Raw genomic sequence first — 18,289 nt, 5'->3', positions numbered from 1 at the left:
GGGGTGGTTCCCTATTTTTTATTTATTTATTTTTGTTGTTGCTGGGAGTTGGAACCCTATTAGTTAGGTTGCTTAATATTTATGCTAAGTACTCTTTAAAATACCAGAATAGGGAGGATGGTGTAGGTTTAAGTTTATTAGATTGATCAGTATTGCTGAACTATGAAATATTCTCTTTTGCATACAGGTATAACAGAATAGCTTTAGTGTAGTTGTTGTTTTAAACTTGAGTATGAACTTATACAAAATGCAGCAAGATATTTAAAAAACAGTTTTGTTGATTAAAAAACACTATATCGGATTCATATTGGTATCGGCAGATATCCAAATTTATGATATCGGTATCGGTATCGGACATAAAAAAGTGGTATCGTGCCATCTCTAGACTGGACTGGACTCATAACTCATACGCCCTCTACAGGAAAGGGCAGAGCAGGCTGTACCTGCTGCGGAGACTCAGGTCGTTTGGAGTGGAGGGCCCACTCCTGAAGACCTTCTATGACTCTGTTGTGGCTTCTGCTATCTTTTATGGTGTGGTCTGCTGGGGCGGCAGCATCTCTGCTGGGGACAGGAAGAGACTGAACAGGGTGATCCGAAGGGCCAGCTCTGTTCTAGGATGCCCTCTGGACCCAGTGGAGGTGGTGAGTGACAGGAGAACGGCGGCTAAGCTGTCATCCCTGTTGGACAACATCTCCCACCCCATGCAGCAGACTGTGACAGCACTGAGCAGCTCCTTCAGTGGGAGACTGCGGCACCCACGGTGTGGGACGGAGAGATTTCGCAGGTCTTTCCTCCCCACTGCTGTCAGACTCCATAATAAAGACTTTAACTGATCAAGCACACACATCCATACATATGCAATAATACTAAGTGCAATAATCCTTTCTGTCATCGTTGTATTTTTACTCAGTTGTATATAGTATTTGTATTTGTATCCTATTTTTATCTTATTGTATATTTATTTTATTTTATTCTACTGTATATAGTATTTTATTTTATTCTATTCTGTACAGTTGTGTACTGTATTTATTCTTATTGTATTCTAATTTTTGCCTCATAACTTTTGCACTGTCCACTTCCTGCTGTGACAAAACAAATTTCCCACGTGTGGGACTAATAAAGGTTATCTTATCTTTGTCATGGTCCTAGGCCATGTGGGCCCAGTATTCTCAGTTCCTTGTATTTTTGTATTTCGTTCCTTATTTAGGTCATGTTTCCTGAGTTGTCCTGTTATGTTGTTCCTTATTTGACTTCCCCTTGTGACTCTTATCCCCTGTGTGCCCCTCTATGTATCTGTGAGCCCTCATCTCCCCTCGTGTTTCATTTCCATGTTTCCCCAGCCCACTATGCCCGTGCTCTCTCTCTCCTCCTGTTTGCACCTCTGTGTACTTCCTGTTTTACTTTGACAGTCTCCCGTCAGTGTTGTTTACTCCTGCCATGTCTTGTTATGTTTATCTGTGTCAGCTGTGTTCCCATGTGTGGCCACTTCCCCTGATCATCCCTCTTGTGTATTTAGTCTCTGTGTTTGATGTAGTCTGTGTCGCGTCGTCTGTGTTTCCACCCTCTATGTTTCCATGCCCGGTCTATTGCATTCTTAGTCATAGCTTTACCTTAGTTATTCCCAGTTTAGGTTTCTGTTTAGCCACGCTATCCCTGCTGTATTTGTATACCTTGTCATCAGCCACAATAAAAGGCTCGCTTTTGTTTAAAGTTCACTCCCGTCTGCTCACCTGTGTTCGCACCTGGGTCCACCATACACACCACCGCACGGTCTGTCACAGCGGACCGTGACAGTACGACGCGACCATGCCGGACCCAGCGACACAAAGACTGGAGATTGTCCGGACAGTGGAGTCGCTATGCGACAAGTGGCTGCACTGTTCCAGTGAGGAGGAACGGGAGGAGTTCGCCCGCCAGGTAGGGGTGTGCGTGTCTGTGTTCCCCTGGTTATGGGAGACGCTGCACCCCCTCGTCAGCGACCTTCTCGTCTCCGCTCTCCGACTCCGTCCGCAGCAGCAGCGGCCCGGTGGGCGTGCACCTTCACCAGAGCCGTGCCATCGCGCCGTTGCCCCGCCGCCTCATGAGCCAGTGGCGGTCAGAGTCGGAACGGTGAGGCTCACCACGGACACACCATTGGCTCACACTTCATCAGCTTCCGCATCTTCGCCACCGCCTGCCTGCACGGAGATGCCCGAGGCTGTTGACTTCGGTGAGGAGGAGCGGCAGCAGGTGTTGCGAGCGTATCGGGAGGATGAGCTACGCTGGAAGCCCTGGCTTATCTCCGAGGAGGAGCTTCCGCCAGCCGCCCCGCCTCGGACCAGCCGCCCGTCCTCGCTGCCTCGATCGGACTACTCTTCTCCCGCTTCCTTTCTGGCGCGGATGTGGTCGGAAGACGAGGAGCCAGTCGCCACAGAAAACCAAGTTCCATCCGCGTCCACTTCAAGACGGAAGCGGCGTTCACGTCGCCGTCGCTCATCGCTACGGCATGTCTCGCCCTCCACTGAACGACACGAGGAGGCTGTGGAGGTAATGGATTTCGACCTCGAGGAGCGGCAGAGCGCCGCATGCGCGCAACTGGAGGAGGAGCTACGGGGGAAGCCAGGGCTCGCTCCTCACTACGGTGAGATTTTCCGCGGGACACGCCTGGCCTTTGGGGGCCCCCGGAGTTGCCAGGAGCTCCCGCCTGATGCTCCGCCAACACTCGCCTCCTCAGCCTCTGCGTCACCGCAGGAGGCTCCACTTTCCACGTTAACGGGGCCCACGGCCAAGAAAAAACGGCGTTCGCGTCGTCACCGCATCACCCGATGCTCGGAGGTGAGTGAACCTGTTCTGTCAAGCCAAGTTTCCTCTGAGCAGGCGGCATGTGAAGTAACTACAGACTTAGCCGGTGATATGGCTAGCAATGAGCTATTCACCAAGCCACAGGCTAGGGACAGTCCTTCTCAGCCGATCATGACTGCTTCACTCAATCCTGCAGGGACCACAAAATCTACACATAGACTGAAAGAGACTTCCACTGATTCTCAGGGTAATAGTGTGAGTAGTGGGGTGAAGGTGTTTCCTTTTGTGTCTTTTACCATGTCTGAGGTTCCATCCAAGTCTGAGCTATCTGTTTCTGAGCCTGACCTCAAGAACTGTGTTTTCTCAACTCCGGGGCCCTCTGAAGCCACAGTAAGCAAGGATATTGCAGAGTTGGCAAATCATGGATTAAAGTGTAACATGACTAGTGATCCTGTTTTCCCTGCTACTCTTGTGTTTAATGAACTGAAAACGGTGAACGCCGATCATGAACTCACTCTAACCTGTCAAGATGAAAACATAAATGCTGATCATGGTAACCTGGACTGTGTAACGTCACAATATGAATTCTGTCTTCCTGAAGGTCATACACAGGGTGATTCTGAACTGTTTTGCTCCAGCACCAGTACCTCCACTCAGGAGATGGAGGCTGAGATCAGGGTTAATGTGACACCGTTTTCTCCTGTCTCTGTGAACTCATCACTGGATAAGATTTTAGCCTCGAACAATGTTGTAACCACTCACTCTCAGCCTGAAGTGTCACCTGCTTCAGTTAATGGTTTACGTACCGTTTTGCCTGTATCTGTCTCTCCACTCAATATAGTCATCACTCTGACGCCACAGATCACTGCGGGTGCAGGTTCCAACAAACACATCCATCCAACACACCAGTCATGCTACCACGGTGACATTGGTTAGGTCCATACCTGTGTGTTTACTGTTTTTTCAGGAGTTAGCTCCTGATGATCTAAGCCTTGTTTTTGTGGATTGAGTGGCAATTCTTGTTTTCCGTATGGTTGAACCAGCTCCTCTGAGCCGCACACTACCATCGGTTAAGTCCAACCAGCTTATGTTGGCCTCTCCTAGGATTACTGAGACTGGGCCAGTAACCTGCGAGCCACCTTGGACTGATGCAGACTCTGGGAACCTAATGATTGCTGGCTCTGAACTGGTGGTCCCTACCACTGTTCACTTCACGGTTTTTCATGCCAAGATGTTAAGCCCTATAGACTGTTTTCTACCTGTTTTCTCTCTCTCTGGGTTTGTGCCTCAGCAGCCTGTGTTTCCTCAGCTCCTAGTCCAGCCAGGGGCCTACATAACTGTTTGTCCTGCATCTGCTGTTGGACTCCCAGGTGTGCCTATCCGGCACCCTGCAGCGACACCATCGCTTCATGTCACGTTAGCTGGAGGGTCCGAGGGGCCCGTCCAGCCACCCGTCTCCGCTGGAGGGTCCGAGGGGCCCGTTCAGCCACCCGTCTCCGCTGGGGGGTCCGAGGGGCCCGTTCAGCCACCCGTCTCCGCTGGGGGGTCCGAGGGGCCCGTTCAGCCTCCTGTCTCCGCTGGAGGGTCCGAGGGGCCCGTTCAGCCTCATGCCTCGTCAGCTGGAGGGCCCGAGGAGCCCATCCAGCCTCCTGTCTCCGCTGGAGGGTCCGAGGGGCCCGTTCAGCCTCCTGTCTCCGCTGGAGGGTCCGAGGGGCCCGTTCAGCCTCCTGTCTCCGCTGGAGGGTCCGAGGGGCCCGTTCAGCCTCATGCCTCGTCAGCTGGAGGGCCCGAGGAGCCTGTCCAGCCGCCACCTGCGGCCGCCTCGTCGTCGCCTGGTCCTGCTTCAGCCTGTGCTTCGTCTGGTCCAGCTTCATCCCAGTCTTCGTCCTCGCCTGGTCCAGCCTCCGCCTGTGCTTCTGCTACGCCTGGTCCAGCCTCCGCCTGTGCTTCTGCTACGCCTGGTCCAGCCTGTGCTTCTGCTACGCCTGGTCCAGCCTGTGCTTCTGCTACGCCTGGTCCAGCCGGTGCTTCTGCTACGCCTGGTCCAGCCTCTGCTTCAGCGTCGCCTGGGCCAGCCTCTGCTTCAGCGTCGCCTGGTCCTGTGCCCTCCAAGCCTCGGCCGGTACGCCTGACACTTGGGAGCCGCCGCTGCCTTCCGCGCGGCCGGCCCCCTGAACTGCTCCGTCTCCTTCGTCGCCGCCGCTGCCTTCCGCGCGGTCGGCCCCCTGAACTGCTACGTCGTCTCCTTCGCCGCCGCCGCTGCCTTCCGCACGGCCGGCCTCCGGACCGGCTCTGTCACCTGTGCCACCCGCCTGGTCAGCCCCCCGACCGTGTGACCCGTGAACTCTTGTGCCTGTGGGCTCTGGGTCGGCCCCCTGAACTGTATTTGGACTGTGGTCATGTGCTCCTGTGTTTTCTGTTGTTTGTTTTGTTTCCCGTTCTGGTCCCTCCGTCCTGGTCCCCCGCCTCCCGCCCTGGGTGGGTTGTTTTCTGTTTTTGTTTTGTTTCTCGCGTTTGGGCTGTCGGGAGCCAGCCCTTTAGGGGGGGGTGATGTCATGGTCCTGGGCCATGTGGGCCCAGTATTCTCAGTTCCTTGTATTTTTGTATTTCGTTCCTTATTTAGGTCATGTTTCCTGAGTTGTCCTGTTATGTTGTTCCTTATTTGACTTCCCCTTGTGACTCTTATCCCCTGTGTGCCCCTCTATGTATCTGTGAGCCCTCATCTCCCCTCGTGTTTCATTTCCATGTTTCCCCAGCCCACTATGCCCGTGCTCTCTCTCTCCTCCTGTTTGCACCTCTGTGTACTTCCTGTTTTACTTTGACAGTCTCCCGTCAGTGTTGTTTACTCCTGCCATGTCTTGTTATGTTTATCTGTGTCAGCTGTGTTCCCATGTGTGGCCACTTCCCCTGATCATCCCTCTTGTGTATTTAGTCTCTGTGTTTCATGTAGTCTGTGTCGCGTCGTCTGTGTTTCCACCCTCTATGTTTCCATGCCCGGTCTATTGCATTCTTAGTCATAGCTTTACCTTAGTTATTCCCAGTTTAGGTTTCTGTTTAGCCACGCTATCCCTGCTGTATTTGTATACCTTGTCATCAGCCACAATAAAAGGCTCGCTTTTGTTTAAAGTTCACTCCCGTCTGCTCACCTGTGTTCGCACCTGGGTCCACCATACACACCACCGCACGGTCTGTCACAGCGGACCGTGACAATCTTATCTTATCTTATCTTATATACATAGTATATATATATATATTAGGGGTGCAACGATATTCGTATAGATATTGAACCGTTCGATACAGTGCTTTCGGTTCGGTACGCATATGTACCGAACAATACAACATTTGTAATTTATTTTATCAATTTTCCTTCTGACGATGCTGTCTGTGTTGAACGCTCAGTGAATCTGTGTATTAACAAGATGGCGCCGAGTATGGCAGCCTCGTTGCGAGCTCCCCCAAGCAACAGCTTTTTTCTGTGTTTAATTTTACTTTTCCTTCATTTTTTCGCGAGTAGCACATGTCTCCTTGTGTACAACCGACAAACCTTACTGGACATAAAAGACGGTCTTTCTTATAACTTTCCAGAGTTCAAGTTTTGCAACACGGACGCTCCGTTTGCAGACCCCCCATTCATCTCACCTCAGACGCCTTTGTTCTCTGGCCCTGGAGGCCGCAAACGTCGACGCAGAGGGAGAAGATCTGGCGTTCTGGTTCGACTGAGACGGCGCACTAACAGACCACCGTTACCCAGTTTATTACTGGCTAATGTGCAGTCTCTGGAGAACAAGCTGTGCGAGCTTCGGGCACGGATCTCATTCCAGCGAGAGATGCGGGACTGCTGCGTGATCTGCCTCACAGAAACCTGGCTATCGGACAAGGTACCGGACTCCGCAATACAACTACCGGGGTTCTCCGTGCATCGCGCGGACAGGTCACAGGATCTTACTGGGAAAAGCAGAGGCGGTGGTGTGTGTTTCATGATCAACAACAGCTGGTGTGATTATGCGAACGTGCACCCGGTCAAATCCTTCTGCTCACCGGACCTGGAGTACCTGATGATTAAGTGCCGGCCATTCTGGCTACCGAGGGAATTTACAGCAGTGATTATTACGGCTGTTTACATTCCCCCACAAGCCGACACTGACCGAGCACTCAGGGAACTGTACAGCGCGATCAGCAGCGAGGAAACCGCACACCCAGAGGCAGCGTTTATCACAGCCGGAGACTTTAATAAGGGAAACCTGAAGAAAGTCTCACCCAAACTCCACCAACACATCCATTTTAACACTCGTGGAGATCGGCTACTCGACCACTGCTACACCTCTTTCCGGGATGCGTACAAAGCCCTCCCCCGCGCCCCATTCGGCCAATCAGATCACCGCTCCATCCTGCTCCTGCTCGCCTACAGGCAGAAGCTGAAACAGGAAGCTCCAACCCGGAGGGCGGTGCACTGTTGGACGGACCAATCGGAGTCTGCGCTGCGGGACTGTTTTGATCACGCGGACTGGGAAATGTTTCACGTGGCTGCTAGGGACATTGATGAATACACAGACTCAGTCTGCGGATTTATCAGGAAATGCGTGGAAGATGTCGTCCCATCCAGAACAGTTAAATCCTTCCCAAATCAAAAACCCTGGATTAACGGAGATGTTCGCGCGGCACTGGCGGCACGGAGCACCGCCTTTGCCTCCGCGAACACATCGGACTACAAGCACGCACATTACCAACTCCGGAAGACGATCAAAGCAGCCAAACGTGAGTACAGGGACAGGGTGGAGCAACAGTTTGACAACCCTCGGAGTATGTGGCAGGGACTAAACACGATCACAGACTTTAGAGGGAAAACCAGCACACCGCAGACCACGGCCTCTCTGTGTGAGGATCTAAACGTATTCTACGCTAGATTCGACACAGCGAACACCATGAGACTGGACAGTGTGCGCACCGCGGATGACGTCAGTGCGCACACTGTGTCTGAGGAGGATGTGCGGAGGTGCTTCAGGAAGGTGAACGCACGCAAAGCTACTGGTCCGGACGGGATTCCCGGCCGCGTCCTCAAGTCATGTGCGGCTCAGCTGGCTGGAGTGTTCACGCACATCTTCAACCTTTCCCTCTCTCTGTCTGTAGTCCCAGCCTGCTTCAAAATGGCCACCATCGTCCCTGTACCCAAATCCTCCACCATCTCCTCATTGAACGACTGGCGACCTGTAGCCCTGACCCCCATCGTGAGCAAATGCTTCGAGAAGCTGGTCAGGGACTTCATCTGCTCTGCACTACCCGACTCACTGGACCCTCTACAGTTCGCATACCGCCACAACAGGTCCACTGATGATGCCATAGCCCTGGCACTACATACTGCCCTGTCACACCTGGAGAAGAGAGACACGTATGTGAGAATGCTGTTTGTAGATTACAGCTCAGCATTCAATACCATCGTTCCCTCGAAGCTGGACAGGAAACTGCAGGATCTAGGACTGAGCAGCTCCCTCTGCAGCTGGATCCTTAGCTTCCTGTCTGACAGACGCCAAGTGGTCAGACTGGGCAGCATCATCCCCCATCACACTGAACACTGGTGCTCCACAGGGGTGTGTACTGAGCCCTCTCCTGTACTCACTCTACACCTACGACTGCACAGCCACTAACAACTCCAACATCATTGTGAAGTTTGCGGACGACACTACAGTGGTGGGTCTTATCACCAACAGTGATGAGACAGCTTACAGGGAGGAGGTCAGCGCCCTGACCCACTGGTGTCAAGACAACCATCTCACCCTCAACGTCGCAAAGACAAAGGAGTTGATAGTGGACTTCCAGAGGTGCAGAGAAGTACACACCCCCATCACCATCAGCGGCGCTGCTGTGGAGAGAGTGAGCAGCTTCCGGTTCCTTGTGTCATGGTCCTGGGTCGGTGACCCAGCGCTTTTAGTTTGTTATCATTTTCTAGATGATTGTTTAAGTTCTGTGTTATTTTCGATCTGCCTCTGAGTCTGCGTCTGTATCTGTCTGTCTATGGTGTCTCCCCATCTGTTTGTGAATCTGTCTGTTTAGTTCAATGTCTTGTCTGGTTCCATGTATCTGAGTTTCCTGTTTTATTGTGAAGGTCCGTGTCATATGTGAGTGTGATCAGTTTACGTTTCCCCTGTCCCGTCAGCCCAGATTCCTCCCAGCTGTGTTGCCCTCCTGTCTCTCATCCCCTGATTACTGGTGTGTGTATTTAAGCCCTGTGTGTTCTCCTGCCTGTTGCCGGTTCGTCTGTGTTCCTCCGTGTCAGTCTGTGTAACTCCGTGTCAGTCTGTTACCCTGTGTTCCACGGTGTCCTGTTCCTCGTCTGCGTCTCTCTGCTATTCATCATCCGTTGTCATATGCTCCCAGGTCTGTTATTTTTAGTTCTCCCAGTTTAGGTGTCTTTAGTTGTTTGTTATGCCCCACTGTTTGTTTGCCACTACACCTCTGTAAATAAAACCACCGGTATCTCATCCACTACCTGCATCTTGGGTCCTCCTTCTAAATCCACACGGCTCGCCTCGGCAGCCGTGACAGTACGAACCGGCCACTATGGACCCAGCAGCATTCAACCCGCCCAAGGAGCTCCGGGAGGACATTGTTTACTCCGTAGACAAATTAATCAACGCGTGGCTGGAGCACAAGGGGAGAGAATTTCGCCAAGCCGTGGCTAATCGGCTACAGCGCTTGGTTTCTGGTCTCCCCTGGCTGCTCAGCTCACTTCACCCGCTCGCACAGAATTTCATTCTGAATGGACTCCGTCTTCACCCCCCGGCTGCTACCACCCACCCTGCAGCTCATGCTTCACTGCCCAGTCCGACAGAGGATGTTCTGCCCGGCCCGTCAACCCAGCCTTCGAGGGGGAAACGGCGCTCACGCTGCCGACGCTCCTCGCCACAGTCGGACCTGGGGATTTCCGAGCAGCCAGCTGTGGTGAGTGGACAGGACAGTATTATTGGTCTGAACTGTGGGACCGTTTACTCAGGGGTGATGTTCTGTACGGCACAGGACAAAAACTGTTTATCGCCAGAAGCTCAGTTAGCCGCCCGGCCAGAAGCTCAGTTAGCCGCCCGGCCAGAAGCTCAGTTAGCCGCCCGGCCAGAAGCCCAGTTAGCCGCCCGGCCAGAAGCCCAGTCACCACCTCCGCCACATTCAGCCTCACAATCCATAGCTCAATTACAGTCACAGCCAGACTTATTACAAACCCTGTTAGCCCGGTTAGCAGAAGAATCATTAGCTTTATCCTCAGTTCAGCCTCCTGTTCAGCAGTCACCAGCCCTGCATCCTGTGTCAGTTGCTCCACCACCTGTTCAGCCATCACCTTCACCTACTCCTCCTGTACAGCAAGCCATGTCAGTCCAACCCATAACGGACAGTTCAACAACTCCGTACTCTAAGCAGAGAGACAAACCCAAGAACAATGTCAACATTCCTCAAAGGCTGGCCAGTTCTGAGACTGAGATGCACTCCAGGGCCTCCCCAGAGGCTGGGTTTCAGCCCCCATCAGACTCTGGACCCCTGGAGTTTAAGAAGCCAGCTGAGGACTGCACCCGGCTGTTGCTGCCTGAGCAGGGTCAATGCTCTGCGCAGCTGCAGGCCGCTATGTGTTTGCCAGAGGCCCGTGTGCCTGCTGGTCCTGTTCTGTCCCTGCCAGAGGCCCGTGTGCCTGCTGGTCCTGTTGCGTTCCTGCCAGAGGCCCGTGTGCCTGCTGGTTCCGTTGCGTTCCTGCCAGAGGCCCGTGTGCCTGCTGGTTCTGTTGCGTTCCTGCCAGAGGCCCGTGTGCCTGCTGGTTCTGTTGCGTTCCTGCCAGAGGTCTCCGCACCTGCTGGTTCTGTTGTGTTCCTGCCAGAGGTCTCCGCACCTGCTGGTTCTGTTCTGTGTGTGCCAGGGGCTCCAGTGCCCACTGGTTCTGAGACTGTTTTTGCTGGGGGACCCGAGGAGCCCGTCCAGCCATCTGCCTCGTCAGCTGGGGGGCCCGAGGAGCCCGTCCAGCCATCTGCCTCGTCAGCTGGCTTGACGGGCCCGCCATCTGCCTCGTCAGCTGGGGGGCCCGAGGAGCCCGTCCAGCCATCAGCTGCAGTCTCATCACCCTCGCCTGCTGCAGTCTCATCACCCACGCCTGCTGCAGTCTCATCACCCACGCCTGCTGCAGCTTCATCACCCTCGCCTGCTGCAGCTTCATCACCCTCGCCTGTTGCAGCTTCATCACCCTCGCCTGCTGCAGCTTCATCACCCTCGCTTGCTGCGGCCTCAGAGTCTTCGGCCTCGCCTGGTCCGGTTCCAGCATCCTCATCAGCTGCTTCGCCTGGTCCGGCTCCAGCATCCTCATCAGCTGCTTCGCCTGGTCCGGCTTCCGCTTCAGCATCCTCATCAGCCGCTTCGCCTGGTCCGGCTTCCGCTTCAGCATCCTCATCAGCCGCTTCGCCTGGTCCGGCCTCCGCTTCAGCATCCTCATCAGCCGCTTCGCCTGGTCCGGCCTCCGCTTCAGCATCCTCATCAGCCGCTTCGCCTGGTCCGGCCTCCGCTTCAGCATCTGCTTCAGCCTCTTCGTCTGGTCCGGCCTCCGCTTCAGCATCTGCTTCAGCCTCTTCGCCTGGTCCGGCGTCCGCTTCTGCTTCAGCCTCTTCGCCTGGTCCGGCCTCCCCTTCTGCTTCAGCCTCGTCTGGTCCAGCCTCCGCATCCTCATCATCTTCGTCTGGTCCAGCCTCCGCTTCCGCCCTGTCTGGTCCAGCCTCCGCTTCGCCTGGGGCTGCAGGGGCCACGCAGCCTTCAGGTCCCCTACTACCACCTCCACATCGTCGGTCATCTGCCAGGCCGCTTGTTGGGCATCTCCGCCACCGTGGACGCCCTCCTGAACGCCGCCACTGCCTTCCGCGTGGCCGGCCTCCGGACTTGTTTCCACGCCGCCGTTGCCGTCCGCACAGTCGGCCCCCAGAACTGTTTCCACGCCGCCGTTGCCGTCCGCACGGTCGGTCCCCAGAACTGTCTCCACGCCGCCGTTGCCGTCCGCACGGTCGGCCCCCAGAACTGTTTCCACGCCACTGCCTACTGCGTGGCCGGCATCCGAACCTGCCCCGTTGCCATTCGCATGGTCGGCCTCCTGAACTTGACCATCTGGGCCTTTTTGGACTCTGTCCCTCCGTCCTGGGCCCCCTCCGCCCGCCCTGGTTGGGTTGTTTTCTGTTTTATTTTGGTCCGTTTTTTCATTTCTGCTGGGCTGTCTGGTGCCAGCCCTTGAGGGGGGGGGGGGGTACTGTCATGGTCCTGGGTCGGTGACCCAGCGCTTTTAGTTTGTTATCATTTTCTAGATGATTGTTTAAGTTCTGTGTTATTTTCGATCTGCCTCTGAGTCTGCGTCTGTATCTGTCTGTCTATGGTGTCTCCCCATCTGTTTGTGAATCTGTCTGTTTAGTTCAATGTCTTGTCTGGTTCCATGTATCTGAGTTTCCTGTTTTATTGTGAAGGTCCATGTCATATGTGAGTGTGATCAGTTTACGTTTCCCCTGTCCCATCAGCCCAGATTCCTCCCAGCTGTGTTGCCCTCCTGTCTCTCATCCCCTGATTACTGGTGTGTGTATTTAAGCCCTGTGTGTTCTCCTGCCTGTTGCCGGTTCGTCTGTGTTCCTCCATGTCAGTCTGTGTAACTCCGTATCACTCTGTTACCCTGTGTTCCACGGTGTCCTGTTCCTCGTCTGCGTCTCTCTGCTATTCATCATCCGTTGTCATATGCTCCCAGGTCTGTTATTTTTAGTTCTCCCAGTTTAGGTGTCTTTAGTTGTTTGTTATGCCCCACTGTTTGTTTGCCACTACACCTCTGTAAATAAAACCACCGGTATCTCATCCACTGCCTGCATCTTGGGTCCTCCTTCTAAATCCACACGGCTCGCCTCGGCAGCCGTGACACCTTGGTGTACACCTGGCTGAGGATCTTACGTGGTCAGTACACACAAATGTAGCCGCTAAGACTGGTGGACCTAAATCTTCACCACCACCACGTCTGGTATACATACAAGCGAAAAAGGGGAGTGGGCGGGTCAGCGCTCAGGGCACAGAAACTAAGCTGGCTTCAAACACATTTATTTCCATAAAAAAAACACAGCCAGAGTCACAAATACAAGATAAAATTCCCCGTATACAATAAAAATAGTGTTGCAACCCGCTAAAAACCCTGCCGGCAGAAATAACTATACAATATTAAAACAAGGCTAAATGAATGTTTTCCATATGCTAAAATTACCCTCCCATAGTCCCATAATCCCACAGTCCAGCCACACCTGGGCGAATGGTCCTTATATGAAAGAGACAGGAGAGGAACTTCTCTTCCAGTATGGTAAAACTCGTCAGCAACAGACCAGGGAGGGGGCTCCTATCGCAGACCTGTCTCCTCCTGACAGCGCGTCGCCGTACAGTCCCGCCCCACTCCACACCTGAACACGGCCTCCCTCGTCTCACCGTCAGATGCAGGCAGAGGGGCATCCCTGCCCTGTCGTGCATTGCAGCCATCGGCACCCACTGTTGCCGTTCCTGCCGTTAGGACTGGATCGCCGAACAACTCGCAGCGCCCCACAGTCAGGCAGCAGTTCGTTCCACACACGTGCGGGGTTGCACGCGTTCCTTTTTCTCCTCCTCACCCTTCGTGCGTCACTCCTCTCTCCTTTTGTCTCTGCGCTCACCATCCCCTTTAACAGGTCTACCTGGTGGCTGATAGGCCACCTTGGGGAACGCCCCCACCTCACAGGTGCCTACAATTATCTGTTTAGTCCTCAGTGGGTTAAAGGAACATGGTACAACATTAACACAAATATAAATATGAGGATAAAACCATGCAGTATAAATATCAACAAACAAACATGCAATATAAATATCACTATAAAATCATGCAAATAAAATCAACACTATGTACCAATACACAGATTGATAAAACATAAAAACACAAATTTCCGCTGTGTGACACAAACAAAACAGTGAAGAAGGCGCAGCAGCGCCTCTTCTTTCTCAGGAGACTGAAAAGATTCGGCATGAGCCCCCGCATCCTCAGGACCTTCTATCACTGTGACATTGAGAGCATCCTCACTGGATGCATCACCACCTGGTATGGCAACAGCACCGCCTACAACTGCAAAGCTCTCCAGCGAGTAGTGCGGTGCTCTGAACGGATAATTGGAGGTGAGCTTCCCTCCCTCCAAGACATCTACAGGAAGCGGTGCCTGAGGAAAGCGGGGAGGATCATCAAGGACTCCAGTCACCCCAGCCATAAACTGTTCAGACTACTTCCATCAGGAAGGAGGTTCTGCAGCATCCGGTCCCGTACCAGCAGACTGAGAGACAGCTTTTTCCATCAGGCCATCAGACTGCTGAACACTTCATAGACACCTCAGATTCACTACTGGAACTTTAACATTATGCACTCCATACTGTACAGTAATGCCACTGTTTTGCACATGTCTCACTCTGTATATTTTATTTTATATATTTTATTTATTGTTTACTCTATTTAATTTGTAAAATATGTGTACACACACACACACACACACACACACACACACACACACACGTAGAAAAATATTTAGTATACACATCCAGAAATGCATATACTATTATATATTGTACATATATTTATTAGTTTCAGATGTAGCCATTCTTGTATTTTGCTTGTTTACGTTATTGTATTTTGCACAACTCTGTTGCTTGTGAAGCTCGCACACAAGAATTTCACTCACATGTGCTGTACCAATGTACCTGCACATGTGATGTGACAATAAAAGTGATTTGATTTGATTTGTTCGACTACTCCGCCTAGGCTGCACTGTCGAGCGCAGATCCACTGAGCGCTCAACACAGACAGCATAGTCAGAAGGAAGAGCGCAGGGCAAGCTAGCGAGACAGAAGTTAAGCTCTCCTTGCAACAGGCAAATTGAACCTCATTCAGATCTGGCGTTTGGAATTATTTTGGTTTTCATGTGACGTATGACCCTGAAGGTAAGCGAGTCATGGACTAAAGTAAAACAGTATGTTGGATGTGCCATGCAATGCTCAATTACATTGGTGTGAACTAGTGTGTTAGCGCAGTTAGCTCGTTAACGTGTTGGCCGTCTAGCCCCATGCACGGAGCGATCGGCGGTAGCTCGTTAACGGAGATTTGCCGTGTTGTGGCGTTAAGGTCATTTCAACGAGATTAACCTGAAAGCACTAGTGGGAACACAACGAATATGACTGCACATTTACGCCGACATCATCCTAGTGCAAAGACAAGTGGAAGCAGACAAAAAAAAGCAAGCATGCTACTAACTTTAGCCGAGTCATTTAGACAGCTGTTAGCACATGATTCTCCTTATGCTGCTGAGAATATAGCCCAGAAGAAGCGGATAGTATAGCTTTTATTTTGGAAAGAGCCATTTCTCTGTAATAAACTCTCTTTTCCAAAGATGAGTGATTCCTCAATCAGATACAGGGCTTGCAATATCGCTAGCCCGACGCTAGCGATTTTTTTCAGTCGGGCTACCAAAATCTATCTCTTCCCTGCCCGTCGGGCTATTGTAGGAAAAATATATGTCAATGCTTTTGCATTCTTTCAGAAATGTAGCTGGGTAATTATGTCATTGGCATCGGTGAGCCACTGTCAATATGTGACATATTGAAGTCGCGTTTGAATTTGCGCTTGTTTTTTTGCTTTCACTTTGCAATCGCGCGAACTGTGTATAGAGAGCGACAGCACTGATCTGTGAGTGATGATAATTTGTGCACCAATTCCTCTGACATCGTCTTATCAATTGTTAGCTTACTATGCAAACATGACAAGTGAAATCTCCCGCAGCAAGCTTAAACATGTGAGAGGTTGATCGCGCAGAGAATCGCTGAGCTTATGTGAGTGCCTGTGTAAAAGCATTTCACTTCTGCTGAGCCAAATAAGACAGGTCAGGGTGAAGAAGTGACAGCCAAAGAAAAGCTTACCACAAAACGGAGAAGTTATGACAAATCAGACTATAAGGCAAAAAGAAAGTGCAGCTTTATGGTTTCATGGACAAAAGAATTTCTGTGGCTGCAATATGATGAGCTAAATAACCAGGGCTGCACATAAGTGGTCCGCAGGTGCGCATTCGCTGTCAAAATAAAAAACATGCACAAGGGTTAGGGTTAAATTTAAAAACTGTACTTTTGAGTTAAAATATATATATTTATAATTTTAATAAATGACAAATTAAAAATGCATGAACATTTTTTTGTATCGAAAAAATATCGAACCGTGACACCAAAGTATCGAACCGAACCGAACCGTGAATTTTGTGTATCGTTGCACCCCTAATAGATATGGGGGAGACTGACGGGGAGAGTGTGTGCAGTGGAGGAGCTGCGAAAAGACCTGGGCCCGTATCCCTAAAGATTCTGAGAATCCTCTCAGAGAGCTCCTAACTTAACCTAAAAATTCCTTGCCAGGAGTTTTAGCTTAGAAGTGATTCCAGAACATTTTCAGTGAACTCTGAGCAAGGAATGGATGGAAAATCCTATCTTAGTGAGGTGGTGTGGTTGACCCCGTTGCTAGGTATGAGTCATCATTTCAAAAGCCGTGATTGGTTGATCCTACAAGTTTGATGGAAATGAGCTTTTGGTGATAATGAGCAAAGGATGTACCCTCAAATCAATAAACATATTATATACTCTAATCTTATGCTGACTGTAATTGTAAATAATATTTCACATTCAAGAAAATATCTGGAAAATGAATAGTAAGCTGTAGGGGTTATAGCCATTAGAATCTAAAATATGTGAAAACTTAAACTCATTACACCCTGTTCAAATAATGATTCGTGTCTTATTTGCTCATATTAATATCCTAGCTGGCATATTTTGTACTTTCACTCCCATATGGACCCCGTTGAAAACAAGATGGCCTATCTCAAGAGGCTGTCCTTAATGAAGTAGAAATCACAACGTTACAAGTCCAGTGTGGTCTTAACGAGGGTAACACGGCTCAGCTTTTAGCAATGTCTGTGATTGAAGACCCAAGTCATCACTGCTGCATTGTTGCATTTTCCCGGTTGCCAAATACCTCGGGGTTGTGATTACTTTCGTCTCCGGTGTAATAGCGTTGTGGCGTCGAGTTGGTGAAGTAATTGCATCTCTAAGGAGATCCACCACAAACATGATTCCTGCACGATCCAATCTGTAGCATCTCAATAATTCCCTGTCATCCAGTGTTTGCAGGACATCTCTCCTGCCTCTTCTGTTGGCCATTTTGTGCAGCTGCTTAGGGGAACTCCTAAGCCACTAAAAGTCCTCTTCCCTGCTCTTAGCAGATCTCGCCTTAGGAGCCCTTTTAAGCACTAGGAATCTTGAGGAATAGCTTTTATATTAACTGGGATTGTCGTGTCACTTTTAGGGGAAATTCTAAGAAAACGTCATGACTCTGAGAATTTTCTTAGAATTTGGCCGCTAGGAGCCACTTTTTGCACAAAGATTCTTTAGGGATACGGGCCCTGAACTCCTGGCCCAAGTGTGCCATACCCTCAGCAATCTGCTTAGCAAAAAGAATAAAAGCAAACAAAAACACGTCAAGTGCACTCTCTGTCACAATGTGCATTTTCAGGCCTGGACAGGCCCACCCTCTGCTCTCTCACTGCTCTCAATATCAGCGTTAGCTCAGATTTCAGTGATAATCATTATTTGATTCAGCTTTTGCTATGGTCCCCCTAAACTGCTTTAATAAAGTATCCTGCATTCAAAAACTCTAAATTGTGGACATAGACAGTAAAGGTAAAAGCCTGTATATTATAACAATATCACTCAAACGGTTCTTACAGGTTACTCTAGCCTTAAAAATGAACATATCCTTGGGTCCTATTTTCCAGGCCACTAAATTTTAACTCACTTATCAAGTGCATGGATTACAGAGGAGACCTGCTGTGAATATGACTGGAGCATTGTACTTGACCGTCAAGGCCACCCAGGCCATAACACCTTCAGAGGGAGCAGGATAAACATTCAGAGGCTGTTCAGGGGGGTTCTAAATCACGGCTCCCTCCAAGCTCTGTATTGCCTACTGGCTGATACTCAGAGAATCAGATCACCTGTGCCTGACACTGACATGCCTTTGTTCATGTGCATCATTGCTACATTAATAAATTGTATATTGCAACAAAATGCATTATTCTGCTTTTTTTTTATTGTGAGAGTTAAGTAAGCCATGTCTGTCATCTACATAAGAAATCATAATATTTTAGGGTTTAAAGAATAGCTGTGCTCACTAACCAGAGCTGCTTCAGTCTGCAATCCCCTCCTCTGCACTAGCCATCAGTACTCATGACATGTAACCAATCAGATCCAAGACAGGACAGTGCTCGCGGCTACAAACAGAGAGAAGCAGCTGCATCAGAGCCAGAGTAGTTCATTTTTTAATCGCTTTAAAGGGGCATCAAAACAAAACACCAAGTATGTTCCATTGCATTGCTAAAAATAAATTAAAAACAGGATGCAAACACTATATTGAGGACTCTACAGTGGAGCTTTC

This window comes from Rhamphochromis sp. 'chilingali' (genome assembly GCF_963969265.1).
Source record: "Rhamphochromis sp. 'chilingali' genome assembly, chromosome: 3".
Taxonomy (NCBI): domain Eukaryota; kingdom Metazoa; phylum Chordata; class Actinopteri; order Cichliformes; family Cichlidae; genus Rhamphochromis; species Rhamphochromis sp. 'chilingali'.
The sequence above is the reverse complement of the archived record's forward strand: the minus strand, read 5'-3'. Positions refer to the sequence as shown.